This window comes from Leucopleurus acutus, assembly GCF_964270905.1.
Source record: "Leucopleurus acutus genome assembly, chromosome: 6".
NCBI lineage: Eukaryota > Metazoa > Chordata > Mammalia > Artiodactyla > Delphinidae > Leucopleurus > Leucopleurus acutus.
Genome location: NC_139149.1, coordinates 67,787,531 through 67,808,991, shown reverse-complemented (window position 1 = coordinate 67,808,991; position 21,461 = coordinate 67,787,531). Strand labels below are relative to the sequence as shown.

The 21,461-nt window shown below is 38.3% G+C and overlaps 1 protein-coding gene and 1 long non-coding RNA gene across 4 annotated transcripts in view; one reads left to right on the top strand and one right to left on the bottom strand.

Moving 5' to 3' along the window:
* The window catches only part of PPP1R1C (protein phosphatase 1 regulatory inhibitor subunit 1C), a gene marked incomplete at both ends in the record, with an annotated part of 128,531 nt that overhangs the window by 5,665 nt on the left and 101,405 nt on the right, over positions 1-21,461 (bottom strand). The gene's annotated exons all lie outside the window — the stretch shown is intronic.
* Positions 2,227-21,461, top strand: part of LOC309963243 — a 244,831-nt gene continuing 225,596 nt past the window's right edge. Inside the window, exon 1 of the long non-coding RNA XR_014326287.1 lies at positions 2,227-2,520. This is a non-coding gene — a long non-coding RNA (uncharacterized lncRNA). The remainder of the gene's footprint in view (positions 2,521-21,461) is intronic.

Genomic DNA, 21,461 nt, shown 5'->3' with positions numbered 1-21,461 from the left:
AATACACTGGTTAGATTAAGGGAAGCAGTAAGTCTGATTTCTAAATGAGAACACTATTTGCAAAATACATTTAACAAGCATTAGTTTTCTGAAGGCCTACTATGTACAAAAGAGTGAGTTCAGTGGCCCTAAAAGAATGATTTTTCTAATGGTTGCTTGTATATTGATCCTTCAAATTTTATCAAAAAATCATGCTAGATATACTCAAGGACTATAATTTAAGCTATAATATGGGACATCAAGTCTCCTCAGTAAAGGCCCACCATCTCTGATTGAAAATGTGCTTTGCATTTCCCAAAATGCTTTCACATGTATTTTGTTTAATCTTTTTGTCATTCATTTATAATAAATAGCTATACATTAATATACTGAGGGTCACAGAGATCAAGTGACATATTGATTTCATCCCAAAGCTAAACACACATCCTGAACTCATCTTAAATCTATCCCTTTCTACTTCATTTGGAGTAAATTACATATAAACAGCACAGTTGATCTCTGCTCTAATACGAGGACTGTTCAGTTAATATAAACTGCAAATCAACACAGGATCATTTCACTTAACCACCCATTACTTACAGAAGCATTTCTCTGCAGAAGAATAAATGTATAATATGCTTCTCTCTTCATCATACATGAGAATAGGGGCAGCATGTTTATATGGTATTCATAACTATTATATATTTATGTATATTTTACCTATCGTATATTTTACCAAAGCTGTTGCCCAAGAGTAAAACCTAGGTGAAAGATTTAGCAGTAAATGCTGAGGAGAAGATAGGGGAGGAGGTATACTTACCTGCTATCATTAGAAGTGTGAATTCAAAGAATATCTTTGGAGAGTAATCTAGTCTCACTTATCAAAATGTAAAGTGCCCACATCTTTATCAGTAAGTCTGAGGTTGGAGCCAGGCAAGAATATGTTCTTTAATTTTGCAAGGATCCTGCTATTCAGCCTAGGGTGAGAATCACTTTGATAGACAGAGCGCCTCTTTTGCTCTCTACAGCCAAGTGCCCTTCTAATACCCCCTTTCTCTTCAAAGCTAATGCATTCCATGAACTCAGAAGTAAAGTTAAATTTTTAAGCCTACACATAATGGAGCTAAACAGTGTTGGGCAATTTCACTTAAGAAAGAGACAGAATGGCTCCCTCACCTGCCGGACTTGACTGCCATTGATTGAACACAATAGCATATCTAAAATAAAGAATGCATCAATCAACAGGAGTCCGTGGTTAGCCTTGAAAGCACTAAAAATAAAATAAACAAAAGGAGAGTTGCATTTAAAGCCACAGAACAAATGATGCCTGTGTTTTTTAAGTGTGTCCACAGAAGGATGTCCTGTGCTGGCATTATAGAAGTCTGTGTCTTCCAAGGAGAGTACCTTCCTATTGAAGCAACAATAGTCACTATTGGCTACCATAGCCTTGAAATGCAGCAGGGCCCTATGGTCCTTCCCCCATTTCCTCAGCCTGCCTTTTGTCTGTAGAAAAACTTTAGCCAAAGAATAAGTTTAGTCAGAGAAGTGAAAAAAATGCAGAAGTAAAGGAAAGCAGTCAAACAAGACCAAATAATAATAGTTTAGTCATCAAAGTCAAGGACCTTTAGTTTCTCCTCAAGGGCTGTAGATAATATTCTGAGCCATATCCTTTGAGTTGTCTTGTAGATACTGAAACCCCCACCAGGTGGAAGAAGTTAACTACATGATGAATCAGACTGTAGCCATGACATAAGCTGCCATAATTCTGAGAATTGGCCTCAAAGAAATGGGAACAAACCGACCCTGGAACTGAAGACTAACTGTACTTCAAACAATCAAGATGACACTGATCAGTCCACTGCATGGCCAATTTCAAGGTGACTGTCAGAGATGACTGTGCTATTTCTGCATGTAGCCCCTTCCCTCCACCTATAAAAGCTCTTTCCCACTGATTGTCAGCGGGGGGAAGTCAGCCTTATGGTATTAATTAAGCCACCTGTATCAAGAATCACTTTGAACATCACTGGTCTAAATGCATCAGAGATTGTCAGATTGTAAGATTTTTCACTCCTCAAATCTCCAGTAACCCCATACTCTCTTCACACTCAGCTGATTTTTTCAGGGATAATTGAAGTAATCATTAATGAATTGACAACAGCATGGCCAAATCTACCAAGATATTTGAATCAGTGCCCATATCTCTGCCTCCTCTCATAAGCCTCACCTCTCATTTTTTCCACCCCTCTTTTTCACAATATCTCTTACCCTTTCAAAGAATTCTCCTAAAATTAAGACCTCTCTTTCTTGCATCATCCGTTTCTTCCGTTCTACTAAAATAGTCCCATAACCACAACATTTCTTCCATTTCAAGAAACTGTCTCTTGACTCCACTCCACCTCTCGTCACTGCCCCTTCCCTCTTCTTTAGAAAACTTTACAGCAAAACTCATTATAGTATAATAAATAGACTGCATCATGTTATAACCTCTCCTTAACATACTCCAATCAGACTTCTATGTTCATCACTCCATTAATAGTTCTTGTCAAGTTTCCCCAACATACTCCATCTGGGGAAATCCAGTGGTCAGTTTCACACCATTTTAGACAAAATCTTGGCAGCATTTAACATAAGTGGTCACTTCTTTTGTTGAAACACTAATTTGACCTCAAGATGACCAAACACACCTGTTTCTCCACTTACCTTATTGACTACTTCTTCTTGGTCTTTTCAGCTAGACAGTCCTACTCATTCTCACCCTACATGCCAGCCAGTTCCAGGACTTGGTTGTTGAATGTTTTCTCTATTTGTACTCACTTCCTAGGTGATCTCATCCAATACTATTGCTTTAAATATAATGTATAAAATTGATGATTTCCAATTGTATATTATCAGTCCCAATCCCTCATCTGAGTTCAGGTTCATAAAACCAACAGCCTAACTGTATTCTGACTTTTAAGTGTTTAATAGGCATCCCAAATTTAGTATATCCAAAACATGATCTTGATTCTGTCCCCAATCTTCAAACAAAGAGAAACAAGTACCTGACCCCTACCAACCTTCTGTTTTCCAAATCTTTTCCATCTTAGTTAACAGAATATTCTCAGGCCCAGTGTATTCTTTGCCTCCTCTTGTTCCTTTCATACTCCTCTTCCAATGCATGACCAAATTTTGAAGTCTCTACATGCAAAATTGTATCCCAAGTCTAATCATTTTTCATCAGTTCCAGCACTACCACCTTAGTCCCATCCATCACTAATCTCTACCTCAAGGACTTCAATAGCCTTCTAACTTGCTTCCCCACTTTCTCTCCTTCCACCCTACAGTTAATTCCCCAAACAATTTACAGAATAATCTTTTAAAAAATTACATTATTCCTCCGATGAAAATCTTTGATGACTTCTCATTATCTTAAGAATGAAATTCAAACGCCTCACCATAAACTTATAATCATTAAGATGCTTCATGATTAGGTTCTGTCTCCTTCTGAACTTATTTCCTTCCAACGCTCCCTCACTTGCTTGCCTACATTGGTATTTTACATAGACCTCAAACAGCCTCAGGCCTGTCCTCCTTGCTCTCTTTATTGGATTCCTCTTCTTCTGAGGGACCCACATGTTTTTTTTCTTCACCTCAGTTGGCCAATCAGGTCTTTGCTGAGATGTCATGATTTCAGAGAAGACCACTGACCGTCCCATCTAAAACATCCCATCTCTTTCTTTCCCTTACTTTCAGTCCACTTATGGTGATTTATCTTATTTTTTTTTCCTTCCTTTAGAGCATTAATCACTCCCTGGTGTCATATGTCTTTATTTATGGAGTTCTGGTATGCCTCCCGCTAGAATATCAGCACCATGAAATCAGAGTCAATACTCTGTTTTGTTCGCTGACTGATCAGCAGAGCCCAGAACAAAGCCTGAACATTATAGATGCTTAGTGCATTTTTTTTTTTTTTGCAACTCGTAACTTTTTTTTTTTTTATTTTTACTTTTTTTTTTAAACATCTTTATTGGGGTATAATTGCTTTACAATGGTGTGTTAGTTTCTGCTTTATAACAAGCTGAATCAGTTATACATATACATATGTTCCCATATCTCTTCCCTCTTGCGTCTTCCTCCCTCCCACCCTCCCTATCCCACCCCTCCAGGAGGTCAGAAAGCACCGAGCCGATATCCCTGTGCCATGCGGCTGCTTCCCACTAGCTATCTACCTTACGTTTGTTAGTGTATATATGTCCATGCCTCTCTCTCGCCCTGTCACAGCTCACCCTTCCCCCTCCCCATATCCTCAAGTCCGTTCTCCAGTAGGTCTGTGTCTTTATTCCTGTCTTACCCCTAGGTTCTTCATGACATTTTTTTTCTTAAATTCCATATATATGTGTTAGCATACGGTATTTGTCTTTCTCTTTCTGACTTACTTCACTCTGTATGACAGACTCTAGGTCTATCCGCCTCATTACAAATAGCTCAATTTTGTTTCTTTTTATGGCTGAGTAATATTCCATTGTATATATGTGCCACATCTTCTTTATCCATTCATCCGATGATGGACACTTAGGTTGTTTCCATGTCCTGGCTATTGTAAATAGAGCTGCAATGAACATTTTGGTACATGACTCTTTTTGAATTTTGGTTTTCTCAGGGTATATGCCCAGTAGTGGGATTGCTGGGTCATATGGTAGTTCTATTTGTAGTTTTTTTAAGGAACCTCCATACTGTTCTCCATAGTGGCTGAACCAATTCACATTCCCACCAGCAGTGCAAGAGTGTTCCCTTTTCTCCACACCCTCTCCAGCATTTATTGTTTCTAGATTTTTTGATGATGGCCATTCTGACTGGTGTGAGATGATATCTCATTGTAGTTTTGATTTGCATTTCTCTAATGATGAATGATGTTGAGCATTCTTTCATGTGTTTGTTGGCAGTCTGTATATCTTCTTTGGAGAAATGTCTATTTAGGTCTTCTGCCCATTTTCGGATTGGGTTGTTTGTTTTTTTGTTATTGAGCTGCATGAGCTGCTTGTAAATTTTGGAGATTAATCCTTTGTCAGTTGCTTCATTTGCAAATATTTTCTCCCATTCTGAGGGTTGTCTTTTGGTCTTGTTTATGGTTTCTTTTGCTGTGCAAAAGCTTTGAAGTTTCATTAGGTCCCATTTGTTTATTTTTGTTTTTATTTCCATTTCTCTAGGAGGTGGGTCAAAAAGGATCTTGCTGTGATTTATGTCATAGAGTGTTCTTCCTATGTTTTCCTCTAAGAGTTTGATAGTTTCTGGACTTACATTTAGGTCTTTAATCCATTTTGAGCTTATTTTAGTGTATGGTGTTAGAGAGTGATGCTTAGTGCATTTTAAGTAAAGAAATGACTAACTTCAATCTCACTTTCTTTAAAAGTATTCCCTATTCAACATACAAAGACTTTTCAACATAGCCAAATTTTTTTTCAGATAAATGAACTTCTGCTCAATCCCTTTAAGTCACATCTCCTATAATAAATAGAAAAGGTAGTTTATTTTTGGCCTGGAGTTAGTTTGTTCTTCTCAGTCTCCTATAGTATTTTAGATTACCACTCTAGACTCACTTAGCAATTATGATTCTGAAACTCCACCTAGTCCAAGAAAATAGGCAGTAAATCTTAAAGATGGAAAGGAGAAATTGCACTTTCCCCAGTATATAATGTTCTGATCACCAAACACAGTTAATTAATCCCATTGGGTACATGGCTTTCACAATATAAGTAATGTAAATGGATTTGATTAAGTATTTTGGTCTCCTCAGTGATTCTCCTGTAACTTAAAATTTTCTTTTATGGGAAAGTATTAATCCTGATGAGTTGATAGTTACATGCAGTCTCAAAATCAGCTCAGTTCTCTCCTATCCTGAGGCTGTTTCCCTCCCCTTTTCTCTGTGGAGGGCCTCAGCTCAGTTTGTTTCTCATTACACAGCTTGCTGGCCCTGGCTGCCAGGAAGCTTCTGAATGACGAGATTGTTCTGTTTTATCCTCTGCCTGACCCAAGGACTTGCAGTTCACACGCTGAGCTTTGCAACTCTTGCTCTGACCCTGCTTTTTTTGCTCAGATTTACCATTGTTCTCTTAGGCATTCTTGTGCACAGGCAGTTTTACTCTCTGACCATCCCTTTAAATAATAGCAATTCATTGTATCACCATGGGGCTCGCTGACCTACTTTCTTCTTTGATTTGCTGCCCTACAGTTGGTCTGTTTTACTTGTCTCCCACGTGTAAAATCACAGTCTCTCTTCATTTTACAGAGATCTTTAACAAACTCTCCTTGGATGAGCTGATACCACTTCTTTTATTTCTTTTCAAATTTTGATTTTATTAAGAATACTTGATGCAAAGGAGCAATTATATACTCAAATTCTATAATGAGTAGCCATTTTATATTGTTTACATGAAGAAGGAAAAATAGTAATAACATTTTTGCTTAAAATGGTAATTTTCTGTTATTTCTGCCCTATAATATTTAAATATAATAATTAGGAAAAATATGTTTTTACTTACCTAATTTACTCAGTTTCTCAACACATGAGTATCAGTTACCTGCGAAAATTTTTTCAATACCAAAATTAGAACACTCCAACCCCGCTCAGACATTATAAATTAATTGCCCTAAAACCACGGCTTTTGAATTTCCAAATTCTTCTCTTGAAAGCAAAAACAATCTTACTTTCAGTATACATACATTGCATTCAATTTACAATCACCTTTGTCTTAGAAAAATTCTAAAATTATTAATAAAAATTAATGTAAGCTTTTTCAAAAACCCTTGTTGAATTTCATTGTTTCAGAGGCAAAATTCTCTTAAAGTATGTTTATGGCTTAGCACACCCAAAATTATTTGAAATTTTTTCAGTTTGTTCCCTTAACTTACTGTGTATCTAGTCTGTTTACCTTTTCTTAGATATTTATTTCATTTCTTCCTCAAATAATAGACACTACTCTGAGGGAAAAAAAAAATATATATATATATATAAATATATAATATATAAATAAAATAAATATATATATAAAGCTGAAAGTAACCATCAGATTTTTAGAGATAAAATGAAATTATTGAGAATGAACACTATTATTTCTGGCTTGATACACTGACTAGAAACAGTCTCCAATTTGCTAACACAAGGTAGCTGGGCCTCTCAGAGAAGCTACCGGAAGGGCCATTTGGCTAGGGCCTCTTATGCAAAACTGGCCATGATTTAGACTTTTGATATTATCTCCAAATGTTCATATAGACAATAACAGATATATTTATTGACATATTTATTGACAAGTTTATTGACAATACTTTTTTAAAGTACCGCTCATAAAACTTCACACATACATCTGATTACTGGACCGTACTACCTGGATCATACCATGATTTATTCTTTTTTTATAAATATTATAATTATGAATAGTTCAGTTATATCATATTGTAAATTTTGTTGTCAAATGAAAATATTGACAATCCCATCATTTTTGCAATCCTGTTTTGGCATCTCTTCATTTGTTATTATAGGGAACCTCAAGAAAGGAGCATGACCAGACCCCTTTATCCTCCAGGAGGCTTTAGTAAGGGAGCCATATAAACCAATGGACATGGAAGAAGAATAGCCTGTACCCCTGTTCTAATCCCTTCTAGTCTCCTCTCCACAAACTATATTAGCCTAGAGACCTAGATTGAGAAAAGAGCTTTTTCTCAATCATAGAAACATGTCCTTTCAGGGTCGAAAGAACTTTAAAAAGCAGTCTTGAGTTCAAAGGACAGTCCAACTGCCTCTTAACATATATACATACACACACACACACACACACACACACACACATACACTGCCACCACCACCACCATCATATTAAGATGTGAACCAAGGCCTGTTTTCTGAAGTCCCACAGCGAAGAGCAATCATTCAATCCAGAACACAGTTCTTTGGACTTTATTCTGTATTCTCTGCCTTGTGCCACACCAGACACAGGAAGTGACAAAAATGCTGGTGCCTGGGAGTCCCAGGGGACTTCCCTTCCCGCCTTCTCTTACCCAACCACAACCTGGCTGCCTGATGTCCATGCAAAGCCACTAAGAGGTAAAATGTCTTCCATGGTATGTGGAAGCTGGACACTCTAGGAAGATTCTCTAATGGATGTTTTGTGAGATTGAAATGGACAGTTAGTATAATAATGTAGGCAATATCATAGACTGTGTTTCTATAAATTGGCCTGAAAAAAAAAAAAGGCATTGATTCTATGTATCCTCAGTTCCAAATCCCTTACGAATCAAGTTTCTGAGCACAATCCTTTTTTATAATTGGAGGCTGCATGTTCTGGAAATTCACCAACAGTACTACCAGAATATAATTAGAAGTGGGTGGAAATAAGAGGTATAATTTTCTAAGTTTCTAAGAAAGATTTACTTCTCAACAAGTAACATTATCCCCCAGATATTCCTGATTTGTTCTTTATAATGAGTGTCTACTGTTTAGTCTTTACTCTCCCCTGCTTATAGGGAATGACTGTTCTCCCCACTCACTTTCCTTCAGGAACCACTCTTCTCCCCACTCCAAACACAAGGTACAAATCAGCAGTGCCTGTTTCGTATATTATCTTGTCCTCTGGCCACTGTGCCAAAGCCAGGGGTATCTGACCCACGCTGGGTTAAGTATAATCCTTCCCCCATGATCTCACTGTCAGAAACTAAGTCATTATAAGAGAGTTTGTAATTTATGGATGGTGTATGATGTTAAACTTGTTTGCTCTTGATGGCCAGGTTTCCTACTTAAGGAGATAGCTGGTCTGCAGTGGACCATAGGGAGGATGAAATTGACAGGTAAAATAAAGGAAATGGAAGAGATGGCAGACTTTGATTCTCTTTGTTTCCTGAGGCTCAGCTTCCTTTCCTTTCTTTCCTAGTAGTTTGTTTTCCCTTAATAGCAAAAAGTAACCAAGTAATCTTTCAACAAATTTCCCTTTTGCCTAAGCTAATTAGATTTGAGTTTTGACATGCGAAACCCAAAGTGTCCCAAATAGTCTATTCTCTCTTATGTCTTCCCTGTGATCTCCTTCTGGGATGGAAGACAGAAAAGGAAAATGAAAGGCAACTGGGGTATTCCTTCCCCCCCCCCCATACCTCCATCTTTGAATACAACTTATGATGAGCTGAGAACCAGACAAAAATGGAAAATATTCCGATATGTCTCAGGAGTGACCTTCAAGTTAAATCTAAACCTTACACTAATGATTGGAACTAAAGTAATAAAAAACATTTAGGACATCTTTTACAAAGACAGTAATTGTCTCCCCACAGGCAAGGCGTCTTTTGAAGAATGAATATCAGACTTTCAGGTCAGGGGTCAAAATCATCACAACTGGTTTCATGCTTTCTTTGGTTCCTGAGGCAATAATTTTATTACTACAAAGCCTTGAGCATTCCTGGTCAGTGCTCATTGTGTGGATCTGTAAATAACCAGATGACAGAATTTGAGTGATTATAAAAGAAGTATTTTCCCCAGAATTGTCACAACCTAGGTTTTCGAGCATTTGTCAGTTTTCTCAGAGTAAACACTTACTTCAGTGAATTGTGGAGAAGACATGCCAGATACTGACACACATGATATCATAACACATTAAAAGCAATCTCCTGGAGATTCTAGGAAAACATAGCAAAGAAAAACTTTTTAAAAATTCCCCCCCGAATTAGCTCTTGAGCTCCTCATCATCATTATTTCAATTTGGTTTTGAAAATACAAGTAAACAGAATCTATAATTCTTGATACCATTTATTTTGTTGTTTTTGTTCATCTATATTTTCCCACTCACCTAATTGATCCTTGTACTATGATCATAGTTAATTTTAGATAAAAGTGAGGTTCAGTTTAAGCATGACTTACCCCAACCTCTTTGTGGGGCATCCACTCTGTCTTGGACTGGAGGATTACTTTGGAAGTTTCATCCACTTTCCTTCCTTTGCACCTTTATCCTATATTACCAATATTTATAATTAATACTATCTAAACTACAGTGGGGCTCCCTTCTCTTGCCCCTATTATTCTCCTGATTCTAATTCTATCATCATATGTAATAATAGTAATAACATATTATTACAGCGCTTTTCAATTTGTCAGGGCAAAAAGTATATATATCATTCTATTCTCAACATTACACTATAACATGGAATGGGCTACTGCTATTATTCCCATTTCACAGCTAGAAAGTTGTGTCTGCCAATAATTAAATGAGTTGCCCAACATGGCTTGGCAAGCCAATATCAAAACCCAAAATTCCTGAATTTGACTCTACAGTTGACCCTTGAACAACACGGAGGTTTAGGGCACCAACCCCCATCCCCACCCCCAGCGCGCGCGCGCGCACACACACACACACACACACACAGAGTCAAAAATCCACATATAACTTTACAGTCAGCCCTCTATATTTGCAAATTCTGCACCTGTGGATTCAACCAACCACAGATTGTGTAGTACACTAGTGAAAATGAGCAGGGCCCTATAGGGACCTGCCAAGCATAAAAGCCTTTCCATGTCCCCCATTTCTTGTTTGTAAACAAAGGCTTTCAGCCTCCTAGACCTTCCCTGAGTCCCAAAGGTCAGATTCAAACAGTTACTAATTAGGAAAGTGAGGGAATGCAGAAAGAAACAACAGTGCAGCCATGGGGCCTGATCCTGGTTCCTCCAGGGGGATGTGCGGATCAATTTGATACATATCTCTGAGTTCTTCTACAGGAAGTAAGGCCCCCACCCAGGTGGAGGATGGTAACTTCAGGCTGAGCAAAGAATGTGGACCCCAGGCCAGTTGGAACCAGAAGGCTGATGGTTGAGATTTCTGGAACACCACACTGTTACCTCACCACAAGCCAATCAGAGGAAAGTCACACACCCTGCAGACCTCCCTCCAAATCTTGCCTATAAAAACCTCTTCCCTGAAACCCATCGGGGAGTTCAGGTCTTTTGAGCACGAGCCATCCTGCTCTCCTTGCATGGCCCTGCAATGAATAATCCTTTCTCCACTCCAAGTGCCGGCGTTTTGGTTCGTTTGGCCTCACCGTGTGTCAGGCACACAAACTTGGGTTTGACAACAGTAGTACGTATTTACTGAAAAAAAATCCATGTGTAAGTGGAACTAAGCAGTTCAAACCTATGTTGTTCAATGGTCAACTGTAGTTCTTTTCCCACTATGACATCCAATTTCTCATTCCTGTTGGGCCAAGATCTCATTCTTCTAGTCACAATGTATTCCTAATTGAAGATTTACCTCCATTCCCTTGCAGTATAATATGATAAACATTTTAACAATTTTTTTTTTCCTGAAGAATATGACTTCTTTTCTCATAGTCCAAAGAAAGTTTCAAGTATGGCAATTTTAATCCAGGTGTCAAGAAAGACAATAATAGATGGAGATGATTCAGAAAATCAGGACTTTATATTTCTCCTTACATCATAATATTTAGACAGCTGCTTGTTCTCTGCCTATTTGTAGAGCTGATGCTACTTAGGAATAAGGCAGATATTTTTCCACGACTGTACTAATTTCAAATATTCTGAAGTACTTTTTCCATAAATTATGGAAATGTCCTACTCCTCCCGAACTACTTCCTGCACCAATATTACTGCAAAATTGCAAATAAACTTAGTCCTGATTTTTTTTTTCCTAGAAAATGTAATCGCCAAAAGAATGTAGAAAGACAGATTACATCTGTTGACGAGTCAATTACTGAATCAAATTTTTCAGTTTTTTTTAAACAAAGTTATTTTAGGGCACTTATTATGATAGCCCAATTATTTTTAGATATTTGTTCTTAGGTTAATACTCTGTACACAAATAAGTGTAGATTGGTGTGTGTTGAGACAGAACAGCTTGTACCTTTTTTGCTACATACCAAATATCATAAGAAGCCACAACCATCATACTTGAAGAAAATCCAAACTTAATGAGCATTGTTTTTTCTATTTCTTGTACTTATGAAGTCTCCAAATTAAGAAGAGCTTGTGTTCCACAAACATGCTTGTAAGGTGTTTAGAACTCAATCTATTTTTCTATAAAGACATGTAAAATGTGGGGAATTTTGTTTTATTTTTCAAGACTGCTGACATACAAATCCTCCAGAGGACCTACATTTGCTGTTTTGGTAAACATTCATTCATTCAGTGGATGTTGGGCTTTGGGGCCTGTGCCATCACTGGCACCAAGGATTCAGGAAAAAAAAAAAAAAAAAAGGTAGGTTATTATGCATGTGAAAGAAAAGAAACACGTTTGCTTTTGGAAGAGAAGGGATGGAATCCACAGGAGCTGGGCAGCGTCTGAGGGAAGGGAGAGAAGAGAGGACATCTGCTGGATCACAAGAGAGGCAGGAGGGACCTGGAAGACAGACCTGAAAGAAGAGAGATCGCTCACGAAGATTTTAAGAGGGTTTACTTTGGAGTATCTGATATTAAACCCTCTCCTTATTTTATCTTATGAAATTGTTGGTAAATTCTACATTGCTGTTTACATCTGTGTGCAATAAATATACTCCAAGAAGCAGGAAGAGAAAAATGGGAAGAACATAGTTCAGGTTTCATGACAGTTATTCAGGGAAGCCTTCAGTGCCTATTTAACCCATAAAGATACAGAAATGCAGAAGCAACGGTTCCATTTTTTTTTAATTAAGAAGTTGAATATTTTATTATTAAACTTTATTTTCCTGCAAGGCTGTTGCTTCAGTGTATAAAAATAGCACCAGCAAACACAGTATATTGCAAAATTAAGACAGTGTTGTTCTTTATCTGACACTGTACAACTAACAAAAACTCTTCTCCACTGCCAGTTATTTCTAATGGGAAGATCATTAGGTATTTTGACCCAAATCCAGGGATGGCTGTAAGCAAGTTACAGTATTATATAAGGCTTAAGATAACAATGTTATCTTTGAATTACATAATTTTTATAACTAGTTTTACCACAGTTTCAGGAATTCTGAATATTATAACTGGAGCCTATCCTAAAGATCATAGGGTGCTGTGAAAAAGATGCATAGTGTTTACGTGAAGTCATTAGGAAATTAAGGGGTATTTTCTTCAGGTAACGTGGCAAGCAGTTCCTTTTGCTATAAGCTGCTTTTTAAAAATCTCTCCACCACTAACAAGACAACTATGCTAGATTAAGTTGTTTCAAACTAGTTTATTTAGGGGTTCCAACTTCACTCCTCATTTTATGTATCTCTCATATGCATCTTCACACATCTAGTACTGAAAGGTTAGTGAGTGTCATCTTGATCAGCCAACCATCTTCATAACGAGAGACGTTGACAAGCCCTGGATTTTCTGCTAGAGCTGCATTCATTTCAGTTACTTCTGCTGAGAGAGGAGACTAGCGTTCACCAGCAGCTTTCGCACTTTCCAAAGCACCGAATGAGTATGTTCAATTTTGTCCCAGCTTCACGCAAACTACAGTAAACAACAGCTCCAAAGCTTCCTGTGCAAAATTGCCGATCCCCACACTATTCCAACAGCGTTTTCTGTTGTTATCCATTCAAGGGTGTCTGTTAATTTACGCTCGGAGAACGGAGGTGGGCCGGTGCGCAGCGCCTGCAAGGCGTCCACCAGCCGCCCGCCCTCAGCCTCCAGGGACCTGGGCGGACACTGCAATCCCGGCAGCCTCTGACCCCGGCGCAAAGACGCTGCGCAGGCGTATAGAATGCAGACCTCGGGCCACGCACTCCGTGCCACGCTGTGCGCAGCACCACGTGCCGCGTGCGCCATGTTCGCCTTGTTCGCCATATTCGGCTTGTTCTCCGGGCTGCGGAGCGTCCTTTTAAGGGCCAGGTCAACACCGGCCTTGTTTCTGTGACCGAATACATTTCAAGTTACAATGGGAGTGCCAGAAACAATTTCTTCAAATCCCGTCAGTTCCATGGAAAGAATTAAGGAGTAAACCAGTCACTCATAGCCCCACAGTAAGCCAACTTTTTATTTTCTTGTCAATTCACTCAAAATTGGTTTAAGGTATGGAGAGGGGAAGGGAGGAGAGGATTCTCAGTGTTTGTTCTACGTATGAGTGATTGATTCCTAATATGTTTCTTATGATGTGCTTTAAAACACGTCATGGAGTATGTGGTGTATGTACATGTACAGGAATGAATATGTGTTAATCTTATCGACCCTTAGGAAGGGTTTATTAGTATTTCAGGTACACTAATCAGGACTAACACTCCAGGGAGTGAGTTAGCATTTGAAGGACACTAATGGAAAACTTACATAAGAAGAGCACCGTTTGTAACTCCGATCAATACCAGAAAGTTTTACATTAGCATATAGTATGTTAGAAACAATTTTTCTTCAGGGAAATAAGAGGTGTTCAAGATACATCTACTGGCTAGATACATTGAATGCATACATTCATTGCATTTGCATGAACAGGGTTTAAGAATCTAGTAAACCTCATAGTGTATACTCTTCAAAGTGGAATGTAATTTCGGAATTCCAGTCTGTTCTATGTGCGGTCACTTGATTCTGACTAGAAGTTTAAATTAACCCTGCCCCTAGAAAATTGTCCCCTTTGCCTTGAGTAAACCTTTTATGCAAGTCGCTTGTTGGAGATCTTAAAAGGACAGAGGGCTGAGTTGCATTGAGATTTCAGAGCAACTTGTATGGGTCTGACGGAGGGGGCTGCTTGTTGACAAATATTTGCATGTGTGACAGAATTAGACGCCAGCCATGCTGATTATCTGAAGGAAAGAAATTGCGGTAAAGGAAACTGAAAATATAAAGGCATAGAGTCTGGAGGGAGCTTGATATATTTAAGAAAAAGGAAGAGGGCCATTGAAGACAGAAAGTAGGAGTGCATTTAAAGCCAAGTGGAGAGTTGTGAAGGGAGTTCAGTGGATTGGAGCAGCCAGGTCATATAGGATCTAATTAGCCATGGTGAGGAGTTTAATCTGTTTCTAAGGATAAAAGAAAACCCCATTGGAACACAAATTACCTGTTAGTTGAATACTATCAATGTCATGGATTGCAAGCACATTTGCCTAAAAGGCCAGCAGAGATGAAGCAGCCATACTATACAAAACATTAGCTCAAGTTCAATAATAAATGGAAATTGACAACAGATTTAGGGGTTAAGGATACCATAGTGAATGGTGAGGACTTTGACAAATGAAGATCACGTGCTTCATCTTGTGAACCTATGTCCTGGGTGGTGGTGGTGAAGGGACAGCCTCAAATCAGATCCAGGTGATTGTTGTCATGCTGAAATATGAGTCAAGTATTGCCACGTCCTCCGGCTTTCCAAGACAAGCAGTACATCTGAATTGCTGCATTAAATCTAATGTTTAAACGATGGTAGCTAATTAAAAAGAAAAATAAATCAGTATGTGGGATAGACACATCAGGAACTGAAATGGGGCTCTCGGACTGCCATAAATAATCTCTGATCTATATAGTGAATGTTTACCTTTCAGTATATATGAAATCTCTCTTGAGCTTACTTTCCTTATAAATTACAGCTTAATTATTCCTACTTTGCAGAAAAAGGAATAAAATCTTTCAAGCTAACCCCAGCAAAATTTAATTTCTACACTCCAACATCTTTTCATTTAGCAAGTATTTGTTGAGTGCCCACCGTGTTGTAGGTGTTGAAATATATGAATGAACAAAAGATAAAGATCTCTGCCCCTGTGAACTTTATAGTCCTGAGAGGACACTTAGATTTAAAGGATAAGTGGGAATAGCAGGAAATGAAGAGGTCACAAAGGAGATTGAGGTGGAGAGGTGAAGAAGACAAATGGTAAAGGTAACAAAAAGTGAATTATATAGTATTATGAAGGTCTCGATGCTGTGGAGAAGAGAGAAATAGAGCAGGATGGAGGGGGGGTTGGGAGTGCTGATGGTTTTGGAAGGATTTCCACACACGTCTCCAATTCCAGAATTCTTAGGATCTGCCTCTGCTCTCATATCTAGAACTTCATTTTATCCTTTCTCAAGTGCCTTCTTCCCCTCAGTTTATAAATGTCCTCAAATGTAGTCAAGTATCTTCTATCCTAAAAATAAACAAACAAACAAAAAGCTCCTTTAACCATGCATATTCTTCTTGCTTGTATCTCATCCTTTAAGAAAGGAGCTGTCTAAACTGCTGGTCCCACTTTCTCACATCCTGTTCACTCAACAACCTACTCTGATATGACTTCCACTCCAGTCTCTGTACCAAAACTGTTTATAGATGACCTTTGATTGGCCTCATCCAAACACCAACTTGGTGTTTCTTAAGCTTTAATCTTATTTCACCGTTCCTCAGTCTTTGCCATTGTTAAATATTTACTCTTTCTTGAGGATTCAACTTCTCTTAGCTTCTGAGATATTCTACCAGTGACCTCCCTGCTGCCTTTAATTACTCCTCCTCCTGTCTCCTTCGTGTTTTATTTTTCTGCATTTACTACCTTCTTCTTAAATGTTAGCATTCCCACAAGGTAATTATTACTTCTTTAAGGCTAGGAAGTCCTTCACTAACACAGGCATCAGAACCTCAGCATATCCAAAACTATACACTCATTTATTCTCTTTTAATCTTGGTTAACTGGTCTTGGTTAACTGCTTTCAGTATTTGTTTCTGCAAAAAGAAGGTAAAACTTTTGGATCATTTCATCTGCCCTGGGAAACATGTTGCTTATTTTTATTTTCAAATTTTAAAGTTTTTATTTTTTAAAATGATGGTTTATATGCTCATGCAACTGTGAAGATTACATGTGTGAATAGAGAATTTGGGTATAAAAAATTAAACACGTGTTATGAGAAACTTATTAGTTATCATCCATCTGAAAGCATTTGACTTTCAAAATCTGGCATATTGCCTAAATTTATTCTTGAAGAGATTAAGTTTATATTGTCATTTCTGGAAGATTGCATCTGGAATGTCTTTGTCAGTTCATCCTAGACTATCTTTTTAAATAAGATTCAGTTTAAATATTAAGCACAGCATTTAAAGAAACTGAGCTTATCTCATCATCAGAGGTTAGGGCAGAAAAAAATTATCATCTGGTTTTCATCTGTTATAAATAGCAAATGTCACCCAATTTACTACTTGTGTAAGGTTGAGAAAGACATCCTTCACCAGTTCACTCCCTGCAGCCTTATTTTCAGAAAGTATATTCAACTACATAGCTTCATCACAGATGCACATATACACACACACACAAATTTATAGTTCAAGAGTACTGTTTAACAGTACATTGACATAACATCAGGTGAGAAAATGAACTTTGGCTTTGATTCTGAACTGCTACCCAATCAGAATTAGCATTTATATGCATATAAAATATTATTGGATGGGTTTGTTAGGTCTCCGTAGACAAGAATATCCAAACAAAACATACATACTATGCATATATACTAAAGGAAAATGAATCCATTTCATCTTGAGAGACTAAATATTTATACTTGAAATGTTTTGCTTTTGGTCAGGTGTTGAAATGAAAACCAAATTCAAATGTATAATTTATAAATATGAGTATTAAGAGAGAATATACTATAAGCATGGAATATAAATATAAATTGCTTAAAAATGCATGTGCTCTTGGAAGATAATGCTGGGCACAGAGTAAAACAGGAGGTTTATTTACCTAGAAAATAACATTATTCAATCTAAATTTTAGATATGTACTATTTTTCATTTTACTGGTAACAAAGCATATAATTAAGAATACTACCAAATTAATCAGCAATATAGTGATGATTATTGTGATTAAAGGAAATTGCCATCCGGTTATGTTACTCTGAGTACTTTTTTTATACTTTAAATAGTACTTGCTTTGTGCTGTGTAATGAAAATGAGACTTTATAGAAATATCTATACCTGCTTGCATTTATAAAAAGGCAAAAAAACTAAATGTGAGACGAAATACACAATCCACAAACAATTATGATTGTGGAAGAAATACATGAAACATTTATCTCAAAACTGGCAGATTTTTGAAGTTCCTGAAAAAGGGCTAGCTTTTCCAACTTGGAAATACACACTGTGTAGCAAATGCTCATGCTTATGCTTGGAACAATTTGAGACACCAAAAGACTTATAGTGTTGGTAGCTGGGCCAGGTAAAACTGCAAGTGAGAATTAATGCCTTCCTTTTACTATCCTTTCTAAGCTACTGCTGAGTGGGAGTGGTCTTGAAGGATTTGGCTTTCTATCTACCTACAACTTGAAACAAGAATTTACTACTGATAGTCCTTTCCGTGGTAGTATTTAGTTGTTCTTGTGTTGTGATAATGTAAACAGCTGGGATCTATTTCAGAATTGTCTGGCTCCAGCTGGACATGCCTTTAAAAAAGAAAAAACCCTTTTGTTCAGAGCTGGGTTTTCACTATAATCACAGAATTTAGTTTACAAAACCAAGACATAAATGGTGTTCCTGCACGGAGCTGGTTTGACTTGGTTGTCTAGAGAGAAGAAACTCCAACTGCTTGTTCTTTCCTTTCCTCTAGCATTTGAGATTGTCTCACTCTATTAAAAAGGCCTAGAGGTCTAGTTCCTAGTGGGATTTTGTTAAGTAGTGTAAGTGAATTTAAATAAGAGATGTTGTGTGCACCAAAGAATGATTCTGACTCATTTAGGTCAAGCGTGTTTATCCCATTCTTGCTACTAGAAACTCTATTAGTGAAAGTTTTTGTCTTAGTCTTGATTACATTAAACCAAACATGTAGAGCTAAGGAAAGGACACATTACTAAGGAGCAGAGACAAAGAAATAATCAGTGTAGTTGAAATATCCACAAAACTTTTCAGGGCAAGAGGAATCAAGTGATAAGAAAACTGCCAAACGCTGAGTCAGCCTCGCCTGATTGTCAGTCTCTGCGTAGTCATGGGAAATCACTTGTGCCTTGGTTAGAGCCTCACTCTGTGTCCCTGTCACCGTGACTGCTACCCACGAACTCTGATGACCAAGCAGGCAGAAAACACCACCACGGGGCTGCTATGGATGAATATCAGTAACCCTCCTCCAAACTTCATCAGACTGGTTTCCAGTTTAGAAGTCTATTGAAACTTACGTATGTGGACTAGAAAATTTGTATTGAGTCCATGTTGAGTCCCCTCAATATATGAATCCCAAAACATGTGTGAAGTATCTGTTTTTAATAGTCTAAAGCATGTTAGAATCTACTGATAGTAAAATCCCTGAGTAGAAAGTGGGAGGTTGTTGATACCACTTTACTTGTTATCCCAATAAAGCACACGGAGTAAATGTTCAAGGCAGTTGCCTAAGAGATCTATCTGTAAAGTTTTAAATCTTCTATGCAGTGTCAGTTTACAATCAGAGAATGCATGTTGATTTTTTTTTCTTTTTTTTTTTTTTTTGCGGTACGCGGGCCTCTCTCTGTTGTGGCCTCTCCTGTGCTCCGGACGCGCAGGCTCAGCGGCCATGGCTCACGGGCCCAGCCGCTCCACGGCATGTGGAATCTTCCCAGACCGGGGCACGAACCCGTGTCCCCTGCATCGGCAGGCGGACTCTCAACCGCTGCGCCACCAGGGAAGCCCTGCATGTTGATTTTTAAAGTTTCAAAATAAAAGTTAGGGGGAAACCTGCACAAAGTTAAAAACAGTTGTCTTTTTTTTTTTTTTTTTTTGCGGTACGTGGGCCTCTCACTGTTGTGGCCTCTCCCGTTGTGGAGCACAGGCTCCGGACGCACAGGCTCAGCGGCCATGGCTCACGGGCCCAGCCGCTCTGCTGCACCTGGGATCCTCCCGGACCGGGGCACAAACCCGCATCCCCTGCATCGGCAGGCAGACTCTCAACGGCTGTGTCACCAGGGAAGCCCTGGACCAGGTCATTTTAATGGTGAAGTTTGCAGCAGCAGGTGATTGCCATTGCTCCATTTCCTAGTCTATGGTTTCCCTATGGGAGCTCACTAAATAGTACCTTTGTGTAGCTTATAAATCGTAAGTATTTCTAATTTTGAGCAACAAAGAAAAATATCTACTATTGTAAACTGTGGATGTGTGCCCAAAGATTGTGCCATGATTGATAAATCCACTTCTCATTCTCATTCATTCATTCAGCAAGTACTCATGTAGTATGCTAAGTGCTAAATAGTCTGCTAGGCTCTGGGGATCCAGTACTGACCAACATAGACATGATCGCTGTTTCATGACGTTTATAGTTATTGAGTTCATTAATTAACTCAATAGATATTTCTTCAGTGCTGCTGTATGCCAGACATTCTTCTGTAATGGAATATGCAAGTAAACAAAAAAGAAAAAAATCCTGACCTTGGGGAGCTTCTTCTTAGTGGGAAAATCCAGATAATAAGCACCAAACATGATAAATAAGTAAGTGATAAAATACGCTAGGAAGATAAAAGTATCATGTGGAAGTATAGAGGAGGGGAAGGGAGCAGGAGTTCAGTCTGAGTGGTGGTAATTTAAATACAGTGGTCCACTTAAGAAGCTGACACATTTGAGAAAAGACATGAAGGAACTAGGGAGTTGACCATGCAGACATCTAGAGGAAGAAAGTACTAGGGCAGCGGGAACAGAAAGTACAAAGGCCATAAGGTAAAGGGATGACTGGCATTTTCAGGGAACAAAAAAAGAAGCCATTGTGCTTCAAACAGAATGAGCTAGTGGGAGAGTAGCAGGTAGAAAGATCAGAGAGGTAACAGGGATCCAGATTCTGAGCCTTGTAGTCCTTATAAGGACTCTAAAGAGTCAGTCTTTTTGATGTATTAAGAATATACTGTAGTGTACAAAAGTAAGCAGACCCGTTAAGAGATAATTGCAGTAATCCAGGCGCAGAATACAGATAGCTCAAACAAGAGTGATGACAGTAGGGGTTGTGAGAGGTGGTTAAATATCTTTTGAGAGTAGAACCAATGGGATTCCCTGATAGATTGATTATCAAATGTGAGAGTTAAAAAGAAGTCAAGGAATACTAAAGTTTTTGGTCTAAGCAACTGGAAGAATGGAGGTATCTTTAACTGAGAGGAAGAAGATTGCAGGAGAAGCATGTTTTTTTCCTTTAGTGAGGAAGTTAGTAGGGGACAGGAGACAATCATGGTTTTTGTAAGGGACATGTTAAGTTCAAGATGTCTGTTACATACCCAAGGGAATATCCTTTATATTTCCAAGGTAGTTTGATATGTGAATATGGAATTTAAAGGCTATAAATTTGGAAATCATTTGTACGTAAAGGTATATGGAACCACTAGACTGGATGAAATTACCAAGGGGGTGAATATGGTTAGAGATGAGGACCCAGACTAATCCCTGGGTCACGTCACTATTGAGAGGTCTGAGCGAGGAGGATGAAAAAACAAGAGGAACAGAGAAGGAGCAACCAGTGAGGTAGGAGGAAACCTGGGAGGTGTGGTGCACAGGGGCCAAGGAAAGGAAGTACACCGTGGAGGAGAAAGTGATCAACTGTGTCAAGTCCTGCCAAGTAAATGGTGTGGCAAGATTCCATCACAAGAGTTAGCATAGTAAGGGAAAGACAAAAAAAAAATCATTAAAAATATG